Source organism: Meriones unguiculatus, chromosome 6, assembly GCF_030254825.1.
Source record: "Meriones unguiculatus strain TT.TT164.6M chromosome 6, Bangor_MerUng_6.1, whole genome shotgun sequence".
Lineage (NCBI taxonomy): Eukaryota > Metazoa > Chordata > Mammalia > Rodentia > Muridae > Meriones > Meriones unguiculatus.
The window spans coordinates 56,318,842-56,331,720 of record NC_083354.1 but is presented as its reverse complement, the minus strand read 5'-3'; positions in this window follow the sequence as shown (position 1 = coordinate 56,331,720).

Sequence of the window (12,879 nt, the reverse complement as noted above, 5' to 3'; positions counted from 1 at the left end):
AGGACATATTTAAGAAAAGATGTTCACAAAATATGAATAATAATTGTTAAGAATATTCCACATATATTTAGTAAGAAACATATTTGTCCTGTGTTGTCATTCCCAGTTAATATTTTAAGATGTATCTCAGTGAGTACAATAAAGCCAGAAAAACGATATAAAAATTTGTCATTAATTTCAGTAATGGAAAAATTTTCGTTCTTTCTTTTTTCAATTGACAGCAGCTAAAAGGCTCTACACACCAGGGTATCGAAGGAAATACTGATATTCATAGCCAAACTTTGGGCAGAGTGCAGGAAATCTTAGGAAGAAGAGGAAGATAGAAAGACCTGGAGGTAACAGGAACTCCACAAGGAGAATAACAGAGCCAAAGTACCTGGGCCCAGGGGGGCCTGCAGAGACCAATACTAAACTAATGACAATGCATAGAGAGGACCTAGACCCCTGTTCAGAAGAAACCCATATGCTGCTCAGTTTCCAAGTGGGTTCCCTAGTAAGGGGTATAGGGGCTGTCTCTGACATGAACTCAGTGGCCATCTCTTTGATCACCTCCCCCTAGGGTTGGGGTGGTGCAGCCTTGCCAGGTCACAGAGGAAGATGATACAGCCAGCCTTAATGAGACTTGATAGGCTAGGGTCAAATAGAAGGGGAGGAGGTCCTCCCCTGTCAGTAGACTAAGGGAGGGGCATAGGGGAAGAAGAGGGAGGGTGGGTGTCACTGGGAGGAGATGGGGGAGGGGGCTATAACAGGGATACAATGTGAATAAATTGAATAAATAAATAAATAAATAAATAGCAGTAAAAAAAAAAGATTTCTGACAGTGGGCTAATATCCAGAGTAAATAAAGAACTCAAAAAATTAAACACCAAACTAAATAATCCAATTAAAAAATGGGGAACAGAGTTAAACAGAGAATTCTCAACAGAGGAATATCAAATGGCTGAGAAACACTAAAGAAATGCTCAATGTCCTTAGCCATCAGGGAAATGCAAATTAAAACTACTCTGAGACTCCATCTCACACCCATCAGAATGGTTAAGATCAAAAACTCAAGTGACAACACATGCTGGAGAAGATGTGGAGAAAGAAGAACCCTCCTCCATTGTTGGTGGGAATGTAAATTTGTACAACCACTTTGGAAATCAATCTGGCGCTTTCTCAGAAAAGTAGGAAGAGTGCTACCTCAAGACCCAGCTACACCACTCCTGGGCATATATCTGGAAGAGGCTCAATCATACAACAAGAACATTTGCACAACTGTGTTATAGCAGCTTTATTTATAATAGCCAGAATCTGGAAAAAACTTAGATATACCTGAACTGAAAAATGATACAGAAATTATTGTACATTTATACAATGGACTACTCAGCTATTAAAAACAAGGAAATCATGAAATTTGTAAGCAAATGGATGGAACTAGGAAAAAAATCATCCTGAGTGAGGTAACCCAGAAGAGAAAGACATACATGATGTATACTCACTTATAAGTGGATATTAGCCATATAATATAGGATAACTATACTAAAATCTACAGTCCTAAAGAAGCTAAACAACAAAAAGGACACAAGAGATGCTTAATTCTCATTCAGAAGGAAAAACAGGATATACACAGGAAGGGGTAGAAGAGAGGGAACAAAATGGGAGCCTACCCCAGATGTTCTCCACAAGACTACAGCCAACAGGGGATCAAAGCAGATGCAGAGACTCACAGCCAAATTTTGGACAGAGAGCAGAGAGTCTTATGGAAGAAGGGGGATATAGAAGGAACCAAAGGAGACAAGAGCCTCACCAAGAGACCAAGAAAACCAAAAAAGCTGGGCCCAGAGGGGAGTACGAAGACTGATGCATCAACCAACGACCATGAGTACAGAGGACCTAGACCCCTCTCAATTGTATCCCACAGACAGTTCAGTCTCCATGTGGGTTCCCTAGTAAGGTGAGAAGAGAGTCTCTGAGATGAACTCTGTTGCCTGCTCCTTGATCACTTCTCCCCGATGGGGCGCCTTAGCCAGCACACAGAGGAGGAGGATCCAGGCAGTCCTGATGGGACCTGATAGGCTGGGGTCAGACAGTAGGGGAGGAGGACTTCCCCTATCAGCGGACTAGGGGAGAAGGATAAGGGAGGAAGAGGGACAGAAGGTAGGACCGGGAGGGAAGGAGAGAGGGGGCTAAAACTGGGATAGAAAGTGAATAAATTGTAAATAATAATAATAAAGATTTCAAGGTTCTCAGTGGCCTTTCTTCCTCTGAGGGGTCCTCTGTCCCAGTTGCATCTCCCTAGTTATCTGCGCTCCCAGCACAGCCCCTCTTCTATGTGTCTCTATCACAGGAGACAAACATTGCTCTTTCTGGCTGCTTGGGCTTCTCTTTGCTAAAGAACACAAATCCATCCTCCGGGCAGCGGTGTGTCATGTATGCTGCTATCAAAAGTATTCAACCTCAGCAAACACTCTCCCTTCTTCCCCAAAATGAGCTTTGCGGTGCCCTTTTCTCCAATCTTGTTTTGGTAATCTTGCTAACCCTCAAGTTATTATTAAACTTTGAAAAGAAAATAGTTAATGAATTATTCCTTCATATTGTGGGCTTACTGAAGTAAATTGACAGAATGGATTATATTTATTCTCCAACTTCCAACAAGCATGCCTACTTCATAATTAAATGCATATAAACCAACAGACACCTGTATATATGTATGAATCTTACATGTATTTACATATTACCAAGATTCACAGAGCGAAGTGTTTATTGACTATCTGTTTATTTGACAGTTTCTGTGACAGTGCTGTTACTGATATTTAAGGAAAGGTAGCCATTTTAGCTACACAGACACTGGAAACTATTAATTTCAATTGTCAACATGATGACATGTAAACTCATCTAGGAAATACACATTCTGCCATGACTATGAAGGATTATCTTCGTTGGGTTACCTGAGGTGGGGAGACCCATCCACTGAATGAGGGAGCATTTTGTAAGGCAGGATTTTGAGACTGTATCCCAGAGAAACTGATCTAAGCTCGAATCTCCATTACCCCTTTCTTCCTGTGAACCTGATGTGAGCAGTGTCTGTTGTTTTTTTCCCCTGTCCACTGGGATGAACTCTGTCTTGAACTGTGAACCCAAGCCTTCCCCTCCTTAAGTTGCTTTTGTCATGGTCTTTCATCACAGAAATAGGAGAATAAACTGAGACAGTGATTTAAGGGATGGACATAGAATCATTCTTGATATCTTGAAGTAGTTGAACATCACAGTTAGGCAACAACCTGCAAGAGGTAGTGAAAAATGGATGTAAGGCCTTCCAGCTATTTAACATGACTGACACAAACTATCATTGGTATTAATGCATTTTTGTCATCTTATTGCAAAAATAACAATGGAAAACCAAAAATGTATGGGAGTATTTTCTAGAAACTTTTAGAAGTTAAGATAATTAGAAGTAAAACTCAAAACACCATATTTGGAAATTTTAATTTCAAATGCACCCTGAACGGTACAAGCATCAAACCCTTTCTTGTGTTAAGCTCTTCACCCGAATGTCTCCAATTTTCCTCTCCCCATTAACGTGATTGCAAGTCATTTTCACTTCTGAAAATCCTTTAAAAATATAATTCACAAATCCAATTTAATAAATAGCTCTGAATCCATTAAACTGCTCTCACAGCCCAAGTCTATATTCACAGCTAATGACAAATATGTATGTAAGAGTGGGATCATCAACTTTTCCGATTGCAATCTCCAGCTAATAGAGATGCTAGGTAGTGTATCACACTGTAGAAGCTTCAAATAATTACCCAGCCCTCTTCATGTCCCTGGTGCCATTGATGGAAAATTAAGAAACTCTTTCTTAGAGCCTGCATACAGAGAAACAGTGCTGGGAGGAAGGAAGCAATACCATCCAGCCTGGAGATGGAATAGTAAGTGGAAGAGGGTGAATTGGTATTCTGCTGGACAGTGCTCATCTCTTTCTCCCCAACATATTGTTGATGTGTCTCAATAAAAGTCAACAGGGGATTTGAGTGCTGAAAAATAAACAGGAAACTAAGGGGTAATAGTCTAGGCTCAGTCCTGTGGGCTGCAGAACTTGGCTCACCCTCTCAGAGATCACCTTTGTCATGCACTGACACTATTAAAAGTATGAAAACACACTCAGCAGTTAATTTTAAAGTCTCATAATTGAAGACATTTTGTCCTTCAGGAATGCCAGTCAAATTGTCTGCTAACTAGATAAAAATGAGAGTAACATGTACAGGTATCCAGACAAACATCTTTACGTTACTTTCCATTCATTGTCACCACTTCAAAATCCCCACGCTGCTGTCTTTCAGAGGAATATGATCATTTTGAGGCTAGGTTATTCGGCAACTTAAAGGCCTTAGCCAGTTACTATGACTGGCACATAAGCCCTTGACTTCATCAATATGATGCAGTGTTCCTACTGAGTAACTTAAATTAAAAGTACTTGTCATAACTCTGACTCAAATTAGCATATCTATCTTAATTAAATGTGGCAGAGGCTCGGGTTAGCCAGCACATTGGCTTCTCCTGTTCTCTGACAGGGCAGACATCTAACACCAGGTCTCATCACCATCACACAGAGCACCGGTGTTTATTTTTAAGGGACACCAAGAGCAAGAAAAATCACAGCCACGAATATTTTCTTGGTCTCTGAAAACTGCAAGTAAATACTCTTGTTATGGTCCTTCTCTGTTTGAATTTACAGTTTGAAGGACCGTTTTTCTGTCTCTAGGTGATATATAAACATCTATCAAAAAAAAAAAGAAAACTGTTATGGTTTGATCAAAATGAATCAGAAAAGAGATTTTAGCCAAGAATTTCCAATCCTTCATCAAAAGTAGCACTGTCAAGGTTGAAAGAAAGCACTGATAATCCAATTTTCTGTTCTGGTTTCTCACGCGTTTCTCCCTGAATTCTGTTAGTTTTTGACCTTCTGCAATAAAGTTTCTGTGAGGGAGAGAGTGCTATGCTCAGGCTGGCTGAGGGAGTGCCAGTCCTGAATGTCAGCCAGGACTTTGGTGTAAACAGAAATATTGCAAAAATAAGCATGTGTTTGCCTTTAGACACACAGGACAGAAACATTTAACAAAAATGTAAAAAATATATAAATAAAAATGTATGTTGGATTAAATTGAGGAAAAGGTTGTTCCTGTTAGAGGAGAGGTATATTTAATATTTGCTGACATCTTCATCATTTTTGTTTCATGAATAGTCAGATAGTAGTCATCTGTTCAACACCCAAGCAGTTAAATGACTCACGATTATGCTGTTTTTGTCAAGTGTGGTAACCAAGCAAACCATAGCTAGGCTCCAAACAACAGACTTTTTTGTTTGTCAGTTTGTTTGGTTTGTTTATTCTTAAGTATCAAGAAACCCAGAAAATCAAGTTGGCAAAACCGCTCAGAAAATTGAAGGCTTCAAGCCTCGCATACAAGACAAACTGATGACAATATAATGAGAGGTTTTTTTTTTCTGATTTCTTTATCCTCAACAGAGGTATTCATGGCCACTTTTTGAGACAGACTGTGTGTTCACAATAGTAAGGAGTTAGAGTTGGGAAAACATGATTGAGTCAAGAACTGGAAAGCAACGCAGACATTGAGGGAAACACAGTATAGAATCAAGATTCAGGCCCCTCTCACTGTAGGCTGCAAAATACCACAAAATCATCTCCTAGAAAACATCTCACACTTTGCTTGCAAATGTTGGATAACTTACGCTGGCTATCTTTGCACATATTAAATTCCCTTTATTGTTCTATTAGTATTCAACTCACAGCAAGAAGATTTGGTTTACGGATTTTACTCGAATGCAATGGTTACAGAATATTCTATCCTTGCTGTGTCCAACATGGAGTGAAATATGTGAGCAAGTGACAAAAATAAACCAATATTCTCTTTTTAGAAATGAGCTGCTTTTTAGTGAACGGTTCAAATGGCCTCCCTCAGTACTCAGTTTTCGATGGAATTCATTACGGAGTCTGTATTAATTAATTTCCTCCCACTGTAACAAAATACCAGTGAAAAAACACACACACTTAGGAACATTTATTTTGGCTCACAGAGTCGCAGTGTTTAAGCCCCAGTGACAATGGCAAGAAATGATCTACTCACGCAATAGATTTTAGAGAAAGATGACCTGCCCATAGGTAACTTAGCCCTTCACTGTCTTCTAGTTTATAAGGCAAGCTTTTTGCTTTGTCTCAGGCTCTCCCAATATATGTCAAAATACTGCATGTAAGGTGTGAAAATACCTAGCATTATCAACACTGATCAATGAGCACTGAAAACTCTGGGGGCCAAAAGCTCCCCTGTGCTATTGCAGTAGGAAGGACAAGTATTCGTGGAATACTTCAACACTCTATAAGAAAAGGTCTTGAAAGTTTTCGCCATAAATAAGTGATAGATGTTGAGCTTTGTTTAACTTGATGTAAACATTGTACAACATGCATGTGTATTTCAGTACTACACAGCATCCTATTATATGTGTAATTGTTATGCTTTTATAAGTTTAAGTAAAATTTGAAAGGCATGAGAGAAAAAAGAAAGAAAGAAAGAGTACTGAAAAAGCATGTCATGTGATCGTAAGCGCCAAGCAAGTACTCTTCCACCACCTGTTTAGACAATTTTCAGGAGGATCAATCTGTCCTGCATCGCACTGAAAACTCTACCTAGCCCATGACTCATTGGACTTCTCTAGGGCAGATGTTCTTGCTGGGCCCAAAGCCAAGTAATTATTGGGTTTGTTTGGTGTGTTGGTTTTTGCTTGGTGTTGGAGCCACACAGGTGGTACATATGTTACTGACCATCACCCTAAGTGCCAAAAGGACACCTTATCCTCCTCCTCCTCTTCCTCCTCTTTATCCTTCACCCCCTCCTCCTCCTTCTCCCCCCACCCCATGGTAATAATGCCCAAGGTTATTTTCACATTAAGTTATCTCCCCTCTGCCATATGGGTTATAATTCAAGTAGAAATCAATGAGGAGCCAGGCAGTTGTGTCTCCCACCCCCATTTTCCTCTACCTTCCTATGCTACTGGCTGCATTAACATTATCAGAATCTAAGCTGATAGAGAAGGGAATACAGTGAAAGTGGATGAAAGCTTTGTAATCTGGAACCAGGAGTTAAAGCTGGCTTACTTTTTTCCTGTTACTGGCTTTTGAGGGATATAAGTGATTTCTGCCGAACCCCTGTCTCCTGATGTTTGGGTTTCTGATGCCCACTTGTACCAGCCTTACATATACCTGGCCTGATATTCTCTCTAGGTTCTGTCCGTGTCACCAGGCAGCTTGGACAGGACTCAAAACAAACACAAAAACAAAACAAACATAAACTCCATTGCTTTGTTTTCTTTTGTTTTGGCCTTTTGTTTCCCATTTTGGTCCACACCCAGCTTAAAGGAAATACAGCATCCATGTTCAACACAAGGGAGCTCTATTTGAAATACATTTCAGGGGTTGTTAACATCTCTCGTTTGTCTAAAGCCAGTGTTTCTTCTCTGTAGTACTTACCAAATGGCAGGACCTATGAAACAGCACATTGCATTCACTTAAAATATTGGCCACAGGATGCATTAGAAATTCTATGAAAACCGTATTTCTACAGAAAGATCTGGCCATTGACATATTATTAACATAATTTTTCTTTCAATGATTAATTTTTGGTAATTAATTGTTGTGCTGTAAAGTTAGTGGATTAGCTTTCTAGACCCAGCATCAGTCTGCGACAAGTTAACCCTCTGAAGTATGGTTCAAGGTCACAGATCAAGGGTTAGCTTATTCTCTGTAAGCTTATTGCCATTTAAATACCTATGTGATGATAGGTAGTCTCCTCTTCACTGTTTAGCTTTGAAGATTAAATATGTGTGCATAAAAAGATCATAGCACGGTTTGAAGAACCAGCCTGCCTCCCTGTTAGACTTAAAAACTGTCTCTTAAAGGAAAGATGAACTAGGTTCATTCTCGCTTACGATTAAACCTCTGCTTCTGCTATGCCCCACCTATAACTAAACATGGCTCTCCACTGCCTGTTCCAGGAATGACAATCAGGTCTTTGTTTCAGAAAGTTGTCTATAACCATCATGCAGCCCTACCTTTCTTTCACAAGGCTATATGATCACCTAGACTATGCTGTGCCCTACTTGGGGCTGTGTCTTTGTTTCAGGAGGTCCTAAAGACTAACTTGTGCTGGTGCTCTCTTTCTGTAATCTCGCCTATTTTGTCTGCCAAATCCCCTAGTTGAAAACATACTACCCCTTGAGTGGTAACAGCCTGTCTTCCTTACATCCAATGCTGACCTCTCAAACTCCACCCTAGGGGGAGGCTGCTCATGTACATGAATTTGAAAAAGCTTGCTTTGATGAATTGCTTGCATTAAATAATTTGGCCATGATGATTTGGGTCAGTGGTCTTTCTCCTCCCTTCTTTGTCATTAGTAACTTACTAACACTCTAGATGGGTTTTTTTGAACTTTAGAATTGGGCAGACTCCAGTTCTAAAACAGGGCCTTAGCAGCACAACACTCAATTCCAAGAAACTTGGGAAAATGATGTTCCTCGTGTCTACATTCCAGACGACATTCTCCAGGACCTACCAAAAGGTAAGTGTCCCTGTTTCATGTAACAAAACCTCATCTATTTGACTCCGCTTGTGGAATGACTTGAGCTGTGAGCAGAAACATCCTGCCTGCCTCTGCACTAATTACCTGAACTTTCTTCATTAGTCATAAGATAGTAAGAAAGGAAGAGAAGCCTTGAGCTCATCTGGCTGAACACAGAATTCCCCACCTTAGGTTAATGCTCAGAAGAGGACAGTAGTCAGGACTCACCATCAGCAATTCCTTGCAGCCCTTCCAGCCATGTTGTCCTGCCCAACATGCAGCTAATAACGGGCAGGCCTGCGTCTGATACGTAAGAGATTGTATCTAACTAACCCAGCTAAGTTGCCACTGAAGCAAGTTCCCACTGCTGTTTCTGAAAAGAAGCCTAGACTTAACCAAAGCCCCAGAGGGTTCCCTCACACAGGCTGGTAGAGGTTGAAGGCACTACGAATTTCCCACTTCATTGCTTGTGCAAGCAGCAGCAGTTCTAGCAGCTCTCAGCTTAGCAATGCCGGTAATTAAACATTTCTGCCACAGTTAATTTTAAAAATTGACCAGAAAATGAGAAAATTGGTTGTCGTGATACAAGTGGACCAACCTGCTTCTAAGGACAGAAGATATGGTTGGAAATCTTTGCGTAGAGTGATGAGACCATTTCCCACTTCAAGAGAATTGCACTGAAAACAACACCTGCAAATGCAGGTCTCAGTCTACAGTGATAATTCTGATTTTACACATACTCACACAAATACCCCAAAGGACTCTACGTCTATAAATTAAATTTCATGGGTGTCTTACAAGGATGTATTTACTGTTGTTTATGGACATAGAGTAAGAAATTGAGACATAAATTGGAAGTGAACCAAAAAAAAATGAGTTAGGTTCACAGTGAGCATTAACTAACCTGCATCCATACCTTATACAGTGGTGAAAAGAAAAGGGAAAACAATCTACCAAGCACCAAAAAAGCTCATTTCTTGTCCCAGAAACATGTGCATCTACTCATCCTCCACTCTGTTTTTTTTTGTTGAGGTCACCTGATCCCTTCTCTATGGCCCTCAGCACATAAAGCACACTTCACACTTGTGAGAAATTTTGCACCCATGCCTGTAGGAAGCATTACAGCCTGGAAAGTAAAAGAACTCCATATCGGACTACGGTTGGATAGAATTAGCACTGATGTTCAGGAAAGAGAGGTGTCTGATGGGTGGATACAAGGCAGGCTCTCTAAAGAAAGGAGAGATCTCCTTAACCCCATGAGAAAAGACAGAGATAAGAAGGAAAAGCATTTTGTTATGATCAGGAAAACCCTCAGGATAGGGTAATAAGAACTTTTAATGTCTATAAAATAGTAAGCTTATTGACAGATACTCAGTTTGCAGACATGCACTCGACATTTGCAAATTGTGTTCTGCAATCTATCTAATTCCCAAAGAGATGTATGGTAGATATTTTATTTTCTTATTAGTAGCATTTTGAGCATGAAATGTCTCCCACAGACTCTTGTCTTCGAACACTTTGTCCCTGTGTTGACACTCTTTGGCCAGGTTGTGGAACCTTCAGGAATCGGAGCTTCATTGAAGTAAATGGGTCATTGGAGCTGGGCCTTGAGGCTTTCTGGCCTAGTCATACTTCCTGTTCACACTCCAGCAGCCGCCTGGTTCTATTACCATGTCTTCTGTGTCTGGTACCACATCCTCCCCTCCATAATGGACTGTGTTCCTGTGAAACTATAAACTAAACAAACAAACAAAACAAACAAACAACAACAAAAGAAACATTTATTTCTTTCTTAAATTATTTTTCTCAGGGTGTTTTAGCAAGAAGTAAAAGAAAAAAAAACTAAACAAAACTTAAGCATGAACATATGATTCTTAGGCCTTTGAAACTGGTTTTTAGAAGCAATATGGAAGAGTTTGGACCTCAGGTTAGGAAAGTACTTCAATACTGAGTAATTATAGCCAATTGGGGCATTTCTAGGAGGAACCTGGGAAATAAGAATGCTAAGGAAATGTAAACAGTAGAGGTTCGGGTCATGAGGTTTCAGAGGAGAACAAGAGCTCTATCAAGAAATGAGTTAGGAGTCATTCATATGATATTTTGGCCAGAAATGTGCCTTCATTCTGCCCATATCTTGGAAAATGGAGTAAAGCTAAATTTAAAGATAATAGACTAAATTTTTCAGTAGAAGGGAAGTGGTGTGGCCAAGTTTAAATTCTAGATAAGGTTTCCATGCACAACAAACCTCCCACAATTTCGTGAAAGAGATTAGAACCATTAAGGAAAAACCTAGTCATCTGCATGGGGGCAGTAGGAAAGATGCCCTAGAGACAAGACTGCCCATCAAAAGCTCCAATGTATATGAAAAGTGAAACTTTAATGCAGCTGTATGAAGGTCCCTGCTGTTGAAAAGCTATTACCAAGCATTGTGTTTCCTCAGGGTTAGCACATAGGCACTGGTATAGCTGTTTGTAGTTCAAGGGAACCAAGTTACATCCTGAGCTGGCCATGTCACCCAGTAGAATTAGTTTTGGTGGCATCACAGATGCAAGATTGCATGGGTCATGCTGTTTGAGTCTACAGTTTCAGAAAGCAGCTAAGGGCAAATAATCAGAGTCCTGATAAGGAGGCTTTGAAGGTCCACTGAATGAAGTTGTGGAGGTGAAGCCCGGGTTCCAGGGGGACACCTAAGATGTCAAAGATTCCAGGAGTGTGGGGTATCTCTTGAGGTGAGCTGTGGGGGAAAAAAAAAACTAGACCATAAAAGAGGACATGTGTGCCACAGGTAGCACAATTAGAGGAGTGGGCTTATCATTTACATTAAAGCCCAAAATACTAGACATAGACCAGAACGATTGAGTAGTTTTCTTTTTGATTGTTTGTTTGTTTGTTTTTGTTTTCCAGATTTAAGTTTTGATATTTTACATTAACAAAGAGCCATTAGTTTATAGGGGTCAGGGATGGAATATTATAGTTTGAATGTGAAATATCCTCCTTAGACAGACTCACCTGTTTGACACAGTTTTTAGGTGGGCAGGCCCTTTAGGAAGAGTGTGGAACCTTTAAGAGGTGGAACCCAGCTGGTGGAAGTGGGTCTCCGTGGGTGGGGTTTGAAGCTTATAAGCCAACACCACTTCCTGTTCCCTTTCTGATTCCTGAGTGTGACTATGCTCAGAAAAAGCAGCGTCTTGCCCACTGTGACAGACTGACATAACCTTCTGGGACACAAGCCAAACTAAGTCTCCTGTAATTTGCTCTAATCGGGGTTTTCTAGGCAGTAATTGGAAAAGCAACAAGGACTCCTTGCCATGCAGTCTTGACCGCCTAAAGTCTCTAGGTTTGCTTACCACCAACAGAGTTCTCCACCTGCCCCTGCTTCCAGTGCTTGCAGTAAGGCCTGCAGCGCCATTTCTAGTACATCATTTGCAAATATTTCCTATTCTTTGAATATTTGGATGCAAAAATATTATGTTGGAAATAAATTGGTCTTCACCAGCTATTCTGAGGCTTTTGTAATAAAGTAAGACCATTTCATTCTTTCCACTGTACCTCATTCATGAGATTCAGGGAAACACGTGTAATCCTGAATGCTGTATGAAATTAAACACAAAAATATAAGGAGAAATGTTCTTATTGCATGTTTTCCAGACATTTTAGCCCCAGTCATCCAGAGGTAGCACATCAAAATGTCACAAACTAGATTTGCAGTCACTGAAATGAGCTGACTCTATACAGGCAATCATGCTATATGTAAATATAAACCACTTAGCTTTCGCTAGCATTGTGCACTCTAAAGACTTCCCCTTCTCTCCTGTTTTTCAACAACTGAACTTTGAGTATGAACTCTGATGAGGACATTCATAGACACCTGAAATTCTGGCTATAGTGGAAAGAGACAGGTAGGCATACTGAAAGGCAAAAGAGAAAACAGTTTATAATGATGTTGGCTAAATACCCTGATGACAATGAATAATCAATACCGTTTAGCTACTGTAATTAGGAACACCTTTGTCACATGTGTGCATATATGGAATAATTACATCAAATCATGTTAATATGTACAATTTATACACGTTAAATAAAAACAATCATCTAAGTCAAAATCAAAGAAATATAGAATATTGGACTTTGACATGCTGCGGTGATGGAGCAAGCCCTGTGAAAGGTTCTCAGAATCTCCAGAAAGAAAAAGGGAAAAAGAAGCAATCTCACTGAGACATGTAGGTAGAAAAATGAAAAAACAAACACAGTGCTATTGTTGATTGTG